Raw genomic sequence first — 13,044 nt, forward strand, 5'->3', positions numbered from 1 at the left:
TCCAATGTGCACATTAATGTGTTCTTGGAGCAACATGTAATGAAAAAATAAGTGTAATAATTGGAGTAATAATTAGCAACATTTTAATAATAATATCTAATATTTCATAGGAATATTGATGTATAATTTATTTCCATATTCACTTGTTGTGTCTCCCAAAATGCCTGATAAACATGATTTAAGTCCTGGTGTCCTCTACAGTGGACATGTATGAAATCAACGTCCAGTTCTGTAACAGAAAGTAATTTTTTAATTTGAAACCCCATAACGTTTTCCTGAGATGTTGGTTTATGAAATACAATTTGAAAAGTAGTCGGATTTAAATTATAATTACAATATATTATCAGATTTCCATAAGAGTGCTACATTTGATCGCTAAATCGCAGACATTTTTAAAGACCAGGGATAAGTTGTTTTCATGGTGAAGCCTCCAAATTTGGTATCTCTGAAAAGTCCTGAATGTGCTCTTCACAGGACACCCAGGTTGTGACATGTGACATGTATGGTGTCAGAGAAATTCACGAAAATATAATGTCCACTACAGTGGACAAAAGTCTATTCCTGGGTCCCAGTAGGATATCACAGCTTGGCCAGAGCCGTTGAGCTCGGTAAAACTATTTACACTGTATGAATCGTTCCCTATCCCCTATAAAATGTGCCATTCACCATGTATAAAATAGTCAATGTGTGAGCAAATGACCGATTTCAGCCACAGCTACAGCATCTATTTATAATGTGCGGGACGCTTTAGATTCTAGAGAGCATTTGATTGGACAGAAAATCTGATGATTAGAGTGATGTCATCAAAATGAGACTGTAATTTTTGAATGCTTATATCTTCTAAATGCAAATTTTATTATTGTTTTGGAGCACATGACATTATAGATAACAAGGCTAACATATTCATACTAAAAGCCAAAAAACTTCCATTTTGATTTCATGGGGACTTTAAGTGTTTTTGGGATACACTAAAATGTCTTTTTACGGATCAAAGTACTATAAAACATTCCATAGAAATGACCTATTGTTCAGTTCATTTAAAGCAGATAAGCACGCTTGAGAGTATCACAGTATATATCAAATGAGGGGGAAATCGTTCTCATTTAATTAAAACTTTGTGCTAAACAGGCATCCAGGGAGCGTGACTCATGTTATTGTGATCACAAAGCATCACTTTAACTACTGTGTTGGATAATAACTTTACATCAAGGATATATTGAAGAGGTGCGCTTTACCAGTTGGCTACCAGCATTAGCTGTTTAAAGTTGGTCCTGCTTGTATAATAATGTGACTCATCTTATTTAAAATAACCTGAAACTGATACATCCAAGAGTTTTTACCCTTGAAAAACGGTACTTGACAAAGCATAGTTGTCGGATTTTGATGTACAACTCTACTTGAAAGCTGATTTCAATGATTATGCGACCTGGATGAGACATCCAAATAGTTTTTCCAAAGAAATAAAAGGTATGAAATTTCATCCGTGTGGTGCACTGGACATAAATCCAAGACTGTTGCTTTCTCTGTTTGCATTTTTAGTCCAATAAATTCATGTTCCAGTTCAATGTGATTGTTTCCACAGTTTCCAGGTTGAGTGTTAATTGAACACCGTCTACCATTGTGGGATTAAAAATGTACGAATCTGTTTAAGATCTGCTGATCCTACATCCTGACATAACATTACATGAATAACTGAGGTAAAGTACATTGTATTTAGCATTTTAAGGTAAAGATGATACATCAGATGAATGATTCTGTTAGGTTTCGAGCTAGTGGTTGAAAGTGGACAAGCTCAAAAAGTTGTAGACCTCATTTACAACTGCATTTAGTGTCGTCCACTTGTGATCCGATCGACCGAAACGCATCTTAAAGTCCCCCTGTAGTCAATAATTGTATCCCTTAAAACTCATCTTTGATCTTCTTCATGCCTTAAAATGGCACGATTGTAACTCTACACTCTACACGCCTTTCTATGAATATGCAAATTAGCCCCGCCTCCACTTGCTCCACTCGTTAACGATCACATGTTGTTGATCTGATTGGTTACAAGGTAGTTTGTGACGTCAGAAACACCAGCGATTTCAAACCGCGTTTTTGAGACCGTCTTTCAGTTCACTGCAGTTTTAAGGAGAAAATACTCAGCAATTGTGTTGACTTATGAATTTACGTCTTAAAACACCACATAGACATATAAACAACATTTAACAGCTTGATTTTCATACAGGGGGACTTTAATACCAGGTGTAAACAGGGCCTGAGCGCCAAACCAAGCTATGATACAAAAAGAAAACACTGATTCAATAAAAGCCTTTTTTGGGGCACATTAAATGCTTTTATCTTCCTTTTAAAAAAGTGCCTTTTTTGCAAGCTCTACTTCATGTTTGCACTTACATACTTTATATTTGAAGCCTCGGCACACAATCATTATAACTTCATGAAAACAAGCGACCATTTTGTTGCACTAAAGGAAGTCAAACAGGTTTGTAACAACATTAGTGAGTAAAATGACGACAAAACTCAAGCTTTTAATGTTGTTTATATGTCTATGTGGTGTTTTTAATATGCTTTAAGACAAAGCATGTGCAAATTCATAAGTCAACACCATTGCGGAGTATTTTCTCCTGCGGTGAACCAGAGACGTGGTGTTTCCGAAGTCACAAACTACCTTGTAACCAATCACTTCAACGAGTGGATCGCTGAGCTGGTGTGAGTAAATGGAGGCGGGACTAATTTGCATATTCATAGAACCACGTATACTTAATGAGGCAAGGGTGTAGAGTTACATTCAAGCTATTTTAAGGCATGAAAACCTTTAACTATTTCATTTTGGCGATCAAAGATGAGTTTTTAAGGGATAACATTATTGACTATTATTGCATGCTTGCTTCTTAGCAGTGGGTCCACTGACACATGATATTTATGTAAGTTTGTAGCGCCTCACTCCTCTCTCAGCGTGGCCCGTGTCGGGCTCCGTCACATTAACAGCTAATTAAGATCTGAGTGATTTCCTGTGGGTAGTCTGTTCTACTTTACCATCTTCCCAAAGCCTGCGATTCCCACATTAATCTACAGCCTCCCGAGAACACTTCTATCGATTTGCAGTTCCCTGGGATGCCGTCTCATCTTGGAAGTGATGAACAGGATTAGACTGAAAGGAGCAGTCAGGGGAAGGAGGTGTTAATGCTGATGGAGAGGGAGGGATGGAGGGAGCGTTCTGTCATAGAGCCAATTGCTTCTCTTTGTTTCCTTTTTTAAGTGCTTTGCTCTACTTGATCTCGTACTGGTGTGATGGTTTCTAATCGGAAGTAATCGAGTGAATAAAAGTTTGTTGCACAGAGAAACGCAATTCTATTGACAATTAGCTAGATCATAATCATCAGAGATGCTGATGTGGACATGCTTCTCTCTCAATAGTCAGATTAATGGTGTGATCAATATGAGGTATTCAATTACCAGTTTGGTAAAAAAATCATTTACATTTTGAATAACCTTGATTATTTGGTTGCTTTCTTAAATATTACATATTCAGATATTGGATATTCCAATCTTTATCTATATCTCATGAATTCAGGGTTGTGTGTCATTACAAAATTAATGTGAGAGTTCCTTTGAGAATTTATTATTTTTAATTTTCAGCGTCATTATTCCAGTCCAATATTTTTTGTGGAAACTGTGATACATTTTTTAATGCATCCTTGCTGAATAAAAGTACCAAATTCTGTTTAAAAATGTAATCTTACTGACCCCAGACGTTTGAATGGTAGTGTAAATATCAAAGAACCATGGTATTATCATCTGATCTCATCACTGTACCACAGTACCACTGCAGTATGTTTATGTAAGAGTAGGATTATGTTTCTGTGTGTGTGAGTTGTTGCTTAGTAACAATGCTCATAAGACTTCCGATTCAGGTGGAGTTGGCATTATGGGGAATATGTTGTTGTTTTGACAATGTTTCATAAAGTGTTTGCTTACTCCCATATGGTAAAAACTTTAAGGCTATGTTTTCATGCACCTCAACTCAAAACGATTTGTTGTCTCATCTGACAGGCCTGAATGAACTCACTGAGGACTTCAACTTTATCAATATAACATCATGTTCTAGTTTAAACTCATTTATTTCATATTGAAACAGGAGGTTGGAGCATGGCTAATGCAAAGGAAATGGGCGAAGAGGGATGTTTTCAATCTAGAAAGCCTTTGATTGGACAAAAATTCATACACCCATGCAAACAAGAGTCTCTTGTTTAAAATTTGAAGCGCATTTATCTGCTAAAATTTACTTTACACTTTAGCCTTAACGCTAACAGACATGGGCTAAAAGCCATGCACACAAAACTCCAATTTTAAATTCATAGCATAAGGTTAAAAATATTTTTCTAAATTTAAAATCAAAATTTTTCTAAAATTATTGGAATATGTTTTACATGAAAACACTATTTCAGTTTTTGGACTTCAAAATTTCACATATAAATCAATGTTACTTGCTGTTGTAATTATTATCTTTGTAATTATTTGTGAAATTTACTAGTAATTTCTGAGTGAAAATTGTGTGTAGTTAACTAAAACTTAAACAATACAAAAAACAAACAAACATTTATGTGACTTGATTTTTTTTTTTTTTTTAAATAAAATAAAATATAACAAAACCAAACAATATAACTTAAACTAGCTAAAATAGACTTCAGTTTCAGCTATACTTGCTAAGATAACATCTCCCATTTTCATTTACATTTTCATATACTAAAATAACTAAAACTGAAATAGAAAGTAATAAAACTAAATAGACATTAAAAAACAATGACTAATAAAATGGCAAAATCACACAACAAAGTTACTCAAACTTAAACAAAATTAAAATGAAAACTAAGTATAAAAATAAAAACGAACCAAAAATATTACTAAAAAACTATAGTATCTCAATAATACTAAAATGGGACTTTCATGGTGTCAGGATTACATCACCATCTCTTCCCACTCGTTCCCTCACTCCGCCTACTCAGTCATTCACCCGTTCATTATCACCGGATTACTAATCACTGTCACCTGGATCTCATCATCACTCACCCATATATACCTGCATTCACCATTCAGTCATTGTCTGATCTCGTCTATTCTTGACACACAGACTCTCTACATCACCTACCTGCATGCTTACCGTCGATCCCGATCATCCTCAGTCTGTCTACAGAGTATCTTCATCTTTATCTGCGAGAGAGAGACTTGGTTATCATTCAGTTAAGCCTCATACGATTATCTACTTCCTGTTTACTCACCTTTCATGCTGTGTCCGATCCATTCTGCTATTAAAATATCAAACTTACCATCTTGTCTGCTTCGTTTGTGCAAACCTGACACATGGGACATTGACTTTTTGTCAACCTTTTGCATCAAGGTTTTATATTTAAATGACAAAAACCCTTTTAAAGCCATTACATCTAATTTTATTAATTAAAAAATAAAAAGATTTTTTCATAGTGTGTGCATGTCATATTCTGGTTTGCAGTCCAGTTCTGAAGACCATCTTGAATATGGTCAGCAATGAACTTCATGTTCAGGGTGTCGTCTTCATCGCCATGTACTCGTTCTCTTATTTCTAAACTAATCATGAAGATTTGTTAATATCAACTAGCAGTTCTCATATGAGCTGTGTTCACTGTGCAGGGCAAATGACAAACAATCTGTTAAAGGTGATCTAAGTAACTTTTTTACCTTAACTGAACAGCTTCGGGGTCATTGGAATGGTTATATTACTTAGTTGGGGTTGGATGGTGGTCGTTTCGCACCCCCCTGGTGCCCGTGAGCGGAAAATCCGCACTTGCAACTTTGGGCCGGCCGCCGTGTCAGGAAGTATCGCGTGATATCAGGTCTCGCGATGTAAACAATTGCTTTACGGCCAAAAGAAATCTGCTAAAATGCTGTCATTATTGCGCTCCCTCACGCTGTTCGAACCCGAATGAAGAAGACGTTTTAAAGAATGTCCCATCTGCTTTGATGTCGTTGATCTATTAGCCTCTGGTGTCTGAGAATCGCCAACGAGTTTTTACAACAGTGTTGTCAAATATCTATTCCGAAGCTGTGAGGGGAGCTCTAGAGAGAAACCTGCGAGCAAAAAGCGAGAATACAGCGAAGAAATCCCGACACTACTGAGCCCCGCTTTAACATGGTCTTTAACCCTTTCATGCATGAATTATGATAACCTCAGGCAGGATTTTTTTCCTATGAGTTTTTATTGCTTTTAACATGTAACACAAGTAACATGCATTTACATAATCAGATTACTTTTTGATGTTGAGTAAAGAAACGCATTAGAATAACGTGCATTACGTAATCAGATTACTTTTTGATGTTATGAGTAAGGAAACGCATTACAAGTAACATGCATTAGTAATCAGATTACTTTTTTGATGTTATGAGTAAAGAAACGCATTACAAGTAACATGCATTACGTAATCAGATTACTTTTTGATGTTATGAGTAAAAAAACGCATTACAATAACGTGCATTACAAAATCAGATTACTTTTAGATCTAACAAGTAATGCATTACAAGTGTCATACATTATGTAATCACATGACTTTTTTGATGTCAATGAAAATTACATTCTAATAATACAAATACATTTATTTACAGTAAAAAAAGTCACTGCAGATTAAGTTTTTAAGTTTTAAATTTCAAAAACAATATTCACATTATAATTATAAATTGTAGCTGAAATATAGCCATTGATGCATGACGTCCACTGGAGTGGACATGTGATTAATCAGAGTTTTCTCTCAATCTAAAATCAAAACTTGGAAAATTTAACTGTGATATGACTCAGTAGATATTGCTTGATGCTGCAATATTTTTTTTACCTACAAGAGTCTCCTAGGATAGAAGGAATGGGTGGATATTCCGGAGCAACTTGGCATGTCTGACTGACCCTTGGCCATCTTGGTTTGGAGGGGGAAAAAAATCGAAACACAACGGCTTGCCACTTCATTGCAATTTATAGGATGATGCACCAGGGTCCAATGAAGAGATTGATGTGCAACTTTGCCATAAAAACCCGTGCAAATTCAAGAAAATGCTTTTTTAATAGCTGTCCACTGTAGTGACCACTATGCGTGAAAGTTACTAATGATGTGTTTATTGTTAATACAACCATCTACAATAGGAAACGAGCTCCCAGTGCACATCATCAATATTTATGCTGAACTGTGCTTTACACTCAGTCAAATAAATGAATAATTTGTGAGGGTTGTTATACTAAACATTATTCTCATCTCAGTGGAGCGAGCGAGCCGCGGCGTCCCTCAGGGCTGGATTCATGCCCAACAAACTGATTAGCACTGCATTCCCCATCCTGCCTGCAGTAATTATTCATTTCAAAGGGAAACAATTGATTTTCAGAACGTGCTCATATTAGAAACCTTCAAATTTCTGTGTATTAAAAATTCCCTTGAAATCAAAAATCGAGATGTTTAGTCCATATCTGTTTGCTGGGAGGCCATATGCATATTAGTGCACTAAATTTACTTTTAAAGAGGCCATATTATGTCTTGATTTTGTTTTTGATCAACTAGAATAGGTTTTCATGCTTGAATGTTCAAAAAGATTATTTTTACATATTTTTTTATTGTTGTAGCTCTTCTTTTTCCAGTCTGTCAGTAAAGAACCCGATATACTTTAAGCGAAATCGAAGAGCGAAACTGATGTGACATCATTTCGAACAAAATAAGGCCAAAACGAAGTTTGTTTTGTGTTGGTTTCGGAAGTTCGAAACAGCTTGCCAAAGCGAACTTTCCGGAAAAGTTCTCTCTGGGATGTATTTTCCCGAAAGCACCGTTCTGGTCGCAAGTTCTGTCGTTATCAGCATAGTTCAACGAGTCGGTGTCAACTGTTTCCCGATACCATAGTTTCAACGAACATTCGCAAACAGCATCGCAAAGTTGTGTGGTTGGACTTGGAACGACAGCTCTCGACCTGTGGTTAGAAGCTTAGTTTCTTGTTTGCATGATTTGTCGACTTGATAAATCCTTATCTTTATCAAAATAAGCAAGTTCTATATCTTTTATTTTGAATATATACAAATGTCATTTACATCTTTTAGTTTGTCAAGAGATTTAAAGGAAAAGTGCGCATGTGCGAAAAAGTGCTCTAGTACAAAAGAACAAAGCCTACGATTGAATCTGCAAATAAAGTAAATTACGGAGAAAAATGAGAATTTGTGCTCAGATGCCATGTCTGTAATTTATAGCAAAAAATCTAGCATTAATTTGATCTCAAATGATCTCAGTGACATCATTAACCAACGTGGTTGAACGACAAATTTGCAACAATATGTTTTTCGGGAAACAGTCGTGACGAGCTAGTTGATTCCTTCAATTATGCATTGTACAATGGTAGTATGGAAAACAAACCTTTGAACTACCATTGGTCCATGGCGATGATGTAATAGGTGTGGCTCTGAGACTCCGCCTTCTTTGATGTGGAAATCTCTGCTTCATTTCTTCTGTTCAGTTCATCGAGGTCAGACGTCCACAAGTAAAACATGAATACACTTCAGTCGCTTAACAGAAGATTGTAGAAGTTGTAATTTTGAAAGAGACACTGATACTGTTTTTCATGTTTAATACTGTAAAGCATCTATTGTATAACATGTTATATAAATAAACGTGACTGTACTTGAGTACTGAATTGCAGAGCTGGTGCAAACAGATACACATCGCTATTATCAGATGTTTACTTAACTGCTGGGTTTTTTTGCATATTAATCTAAATGCCATTCTCAGCAGGATGGACAGCATCATGGAGGTTCGCTAACTGTTCACTTATTTTGAACTTCTTTTTACCCGTACGAGTTTACGAGTATATCGGGGCCTTAACTCTCTTTAATTCCTGTCTCTATGAAGCCCTTCCTTTCTATAAGCTCATTGTGCTCTGATTGGTCAGCCGGACCAGTGTGTTGTGACTGGTTTCAGAAATGTCATGCCTCTTACCATAAGTTTCAAGTTCAACACACTACTAACGCAACTCAACCAGGAATTATTTAAATGAGGAATACTATGATGTGTTCGTTCACTGACGAAAACTCAAGTCTACAATGGAGGCTTTTCCAGGGGTTCAGAAACAGTGCACACTGATATCGAGAATAACTCCTTTTGGAGTGACTTTGCAGACCTTTTATGCTCAAATAGCAACATTACACACTAAAGAAAGTGAAGGTAAAAAAGTAAGAAAGCATAATAGGTCCTCTTTATCAGAGTCTTTAACATGCGGTGTGTGAACTACAAAAGAGTCTGGCTCCTCACAATTCACCCTTATTTCTATTTATGGTCATTCCCACAGATTTCCAGTCTCTTTTTGATAACAACACAGGAGGACGCTGACCCACAGTGTTCTTTCCATTATCACTCTGGATAATTGCCTTGGGCATGTCTCTTTAAACTTAAATTTTTGCAAGCAAAACCCTGTGGAGTCGAGCGATCTTAAGGAGCTTCTTTCAGTTGGAGTGTAATGTTTGATGAAGCACATATTCATGGACCATTGTGCATGAGGTTCTGTTATAAACCAACTTTTATTTCGAACTATGCGCTGCTTCATTTGTTTTAATTAACTTGTTTACAATTTGTGTGGCAGATTTTCCTGCTGCATGGATCCGAATGCAAAACAGCTGCTGCCATCGTAATGTGATGACATGATAATATTTCTGTTGTTGAATTATGCATTAAAACCGTCTGCATTATGGTCATCAAAACCAATTTTGTGTGAAAATGTATGAACTCTTGGTGGTCTGAAAAAAAAACATTAGTTCACACTGGAATTGGAAAATCTGGAGGAGTACAAAGCCAGCATAGGGTGCTACAGGTAATTTATGAATAGAAAATTTGAATAGGCTAGTACAGACATATAGGCTATTGCAAAAATAGTAAGAGATGAAGATTAGTATGGTATTTCGAACAGCTTTTGAGTATGCTAAATAAACCATTTGAACTTAATATCGTTTATCGAATATCGTTTATTATCTTTATGAGCGCTGTCTCCGTGCTGTGGTGCGGTCGGAAACCAGATTGAAAATTGTCAAAGGATCCATTCGAGCTTAAGAATTTGTTCAGCTGATTGAAGACAACTTTTTCAATGATCTTGCCTATGAAAGGAAGATTTGAGATCGGTCTATGCTGAATATGGTCTTATCCAGATTGCTCTTTTTCAGGAGGGGCTTGACAACTGCAGTTTTCAGGGAGTTTGGAAAACTCCCAGAGAGAAGTGAGGCATTTACCACTTCTAGAAGATCTGCTTCTAAACTGTTTAACACACTTTTGAAAAAAGATGTGGGAAGTGTTAATACGAACAGTAGCTGTTTTGTTACCAAATGTTTTTACAATTACACTTAGACTTATACAAATACACTTACTGTAATGCAAGGAGTGGGGATATGGGGTTACAATTTGTTAGCATATAGCTAAATTTATTAGCATATCACAATGTTTAGGTTCATGCAAATAAAATCTCAATTAAAAGCCCTGATTTGATTTATTTTACACTCTATTTAGTTAATACGATATGAATGTTTTGTGATGGGAATAAGTGCACTAAAGTCAGTTTTGTTGTCTCTCAGCAGTTGGTAATAGAAATGAGCCTGTGGTTGCAATTAAATCAGTTTTCAGTGTCTTTTAATGTTCAAAATGATATAAACACAAGGGAAAAATTACTGCGATTTCAGTCAAATCTGAGAAAATGTCTTAGTTTATGGCTGGCCAGATTTCCTCTTGTCTCTTCAGACTTTATAGAAGCGCATTATCATTATCAGTGCAATAGCTGCTTCTGGCAACATCTCTGTTTGTCTATTCCAGTCTAGACAGGATAAACGACAAACAAAGTAGACAGAAAAGCGTAATGGAAATAAATCTGATCATTTGTTGCAGCACAGAATAAACTGCCTGCACTTTGAGAGGGTTTGTAAAGGGCAGATGCTTAAACCCATGCGCCATGAACTTTTCCCTTTGTTTCGAGTAGCTGCTTTACTCAGCAGAAATGTACCAGAATGCTAATTAAAATGTGTGGATTAAGCCACAAAGTTGTATTTTTAATCATTAATTAACAACAGAAAGTATCTTTACAGCGCCACCTGCTGGCCTCATTCATCACAACTTCAGTTTGAATGTAATTTGTGCTAGAAAGTACTGTGCTGATCAGCTGTCTCCAGTGTTTACGGATATCTTTAACACCTCACTGGAGATACACCATGTGCCAGCCTGCTTCAAGACCTCCACCATCACAAGTCTTAATGACTACAAACCTGTCCCTCTGACATCTGGTAATGAAGTCCTTTAAGCGCCTCTTTCTGTCCAACTTCAAATCCATCACAGACCCTCTCCTGGACCCCCTGCAGTTTGCCTACAGGTCTGTAGATGACTCAGCTAACATGATCTTCCACTTCATCCTCCAGCACATGGATTCACCTGGAACTTACGCCAGGATCCTTGTTTGAGGATTTCAGCTCTGCTTTTAACACAATCATTCCGGCTCTGCTACCGAGAGTGCCTGATTCTACTTAAAGGTGGTTCACAGACTTTCGGACTGACATGAGGCAGCACATTGTACTGGGAAAAGATGCTAACCCTTCTCACCCCGGAAAGAAACTCTCTGAGACACTCTCCTCTGGCGGGAGGCTGCGGTCAATCAAGACTAAAACCATAGCACTTAAACTTAAAACCACAACAACAGATTCTTTCCATCCGTAATTGGCCTCATCAGCAATACTGCAGGACCCATGTTCTCTTATCTGCCTCCATGGACAAACTCGGGTTATTTTATATCTATTACAGTAATGCACACAACTCATACACATTAATACACACATAAAGTGCACTTCCTGCACTAATGTACAGCTAATGTGTAAATTTGTATTCTTCCTGTTTATGTTTACTTCATATTTAAATAGTTTTTTCATTTCTTTATAGTTTCTTTATATTTATGCTTCTCTTTCATAACTTTGTTTTGGACTTTCCTATCTTACCTGACAGATGTCTATCTTATTAATATTATTTTATTCCTTGGTTTGTTTTTTTAAGCACCAGTACACCAAGACAAATTCCTTATACATGTAAACCCACGGTACTTGGTAATAAAGGTGACACTGATTCTGAAATTATGACTTAAAATGTCATAATTATGGCAGAAAAGTCATAATTTCTTTTTTCACAATTATGTCATAAAAAGTCATAATAATGATTTGGTATGTCGTAATTTCTACTTTTGTGCAATCATAACTTTTTAATCTCATAATTAGAATGTCATAACTTCGACTTTTATGTCATAATTTAGACTGTCATGGCAAAAAGTCAAAATTATGATAGTGTCATGATTTTTTTCTTCTTGTGGCAGAAATTACCTTCCATATGAATCAGATTTTCTAACTACAAATACCATAAATATCGGGGGACCACCATAAGGGGATGTGCCAAAAAATATGTATTTCAACTGCATGGCCGATTTTTTAAATATTACCCCAATCCATAAATATGTGGTTAAAGCCTTGGAAAGTACCAATGGCTGTTGTTTTAACCTTAACCCAATTTGCATTATTAACCCATGTTACAGTAATACTTCAAACTTGAATTGATAACTGAGAAAATGCTTGTAGTGTCATTACACATAATTGTGAAAAAAATCACATTCAAAAGTTGTTTTGTTTCATTCAAAATGTTTTAGTGTTGAATCTTATCCAACACACATAAATTATGTTATAGTGATTTTAAGGGAACTCTCTCAGTTTCAAACAGATTGGTTTTCTTCTCAAAAAATACCATCAGGCGTCTTCACAAAACCTTATTTGTTCTCAGTTAATAAAACAAATTCGCCAGCTTGACTGAGAACTAAATCAAAGGTTGAGTTGAAATGGCCGTTTGTTCAAAACGATACTCATATGATGTGACCCACCAAGAAAATGATCTGGAGTGGTCGAAATAACATCAAAGCCATTAGTTTCCCAATTAAAGGGGTGGTTGAATATGATTTCACTTTTCTAACTTTATTTAGTGTGTAATGTTGCTGTTT

This window comes from Rutilus rutilus (genome assembly GCF_951802725.1).
Source record: "Rutilus rutilus genome assembly, chromosome: 25".
NCBI classification, from domain to species: domain Eukaryota; kingdom Metazoa; phylum Chordata; class Actinopteri; order Cypriniformes; family Leuciscidae; genus Rutilus; species Rutilus rutilus.